The sequence below is a fragment of the Myotis brandtii genome, unplaced genomic scaffold (assembly GCF_000412655.1).
Source record: "Myotis brandtii unplaced genomic scaffold, ASM41265v1 scaffold55, whole genome shotgun sequence".
Classification (NCBI taxonomy): domain Eukaryota; kingdom Metazoa; phylum Chordata; class Mammalia; order Chiroptera; family Vespertilionidae; genus Myotis; species Myotis brandtii.
In genome coordinates, this window is record NW_005370042.1 from 3,095,728 (window position 1) to 3,096,751 (window position 1,024).

Below are 1,024 nucleotides of genomic sequence, written 5' to 3' on the forward strand. Positions count from 1 at the left end.
AACTCCCCTCCTCCCAGTTCCCGCCCCACCCTCCGCCCTCACTCCCCACCCACTGTCCTCATCCATAGGTGCACGATTTTTGTCCAGTCTCTTCCCGCCTTGCTCCACTTTAAATAGATGGTTATGAAAAGCCATTTTTCAGAAAGGTTTTTCTACTCCAATCTTACTTCTCCACAAGAGTCAGTATCTATTTTTGTACCAGGAAGAACTAAGTGGCACAGCAGTGACTATTGCAAATCTCAGGGAATTAAAATACCATTTAGAGGATAATTTCTCTCTCATATGACATCTTTGCAATGAATAAAGGTGGTTCTTTGTTCCGGATTGTCCTTCTGCTGTGTCTAGCCTGCAGGGCCTGCTCTCTGGACTATTGCTGGTACCAGGGACAGAGAGGTAAAGAGCTCGGAGTATCTTGTGTCAGCAATTAAATGTGCCAGAACTAGTTACATGGCTCCATCCAACTATGGAGCCTGGACTTCCAATGTTGGCCAGTTATTGAGTGCCAAGAAGGAAGATAGAAGTATTTTTTTCACAAAATAGCACTATGCATACAACAGTCCAACATGCTATCCAAGTACTTATTTCCTCTCCTCCTTCAGAAAAGAGAGACCCTCTTCCCAGGGAATCAAATCCAGGCTTGGCATCAAGTTCAAACCCAGCATCTCAGGGTGTAGTTTATTAGCCTTATTGCTGGAGAGTTATGTACAGCTGTTTCTACATTGTATGTTGAGCTCCTCTTGATCTGAAGACCAACGGACTCAAATGTTCTCTGCAAACATCCCCTCCAATATTCAGTGGTGGTACAAGGACAGAAGAACTACAATCACACTCCCAACAGTGATGGGATTTCAGTCCAAGCTTATGGCAATACAACTCTCTTTAAGATTTTGCAAACTCCTGATCTCTGCGTCTGTGTCAGCCTGCGCAATGGCTCCCGGGAGCTTGGCCTCCAGTGACACCTTGATCTCCTCGGCCTCGCTAACCTCCATGGTCTCCACCTCCGGGTCGTCTGGGACTCTGAAGC

At 46.2% G+C, this 1,024-nt stretch overlaps 1 pseudogene; it reads right to left on the reverse strand.

The window, feature by feature from the left end:
• The window catches only part of LOC102250664, a 172,642-nt pseudogene extending 171,653 nt beyond the window's left edge, over positions 1-989 (reverse strand).
• Between the last annotated feature and the right edge of the window lie 35 nt (positions 990-1,024).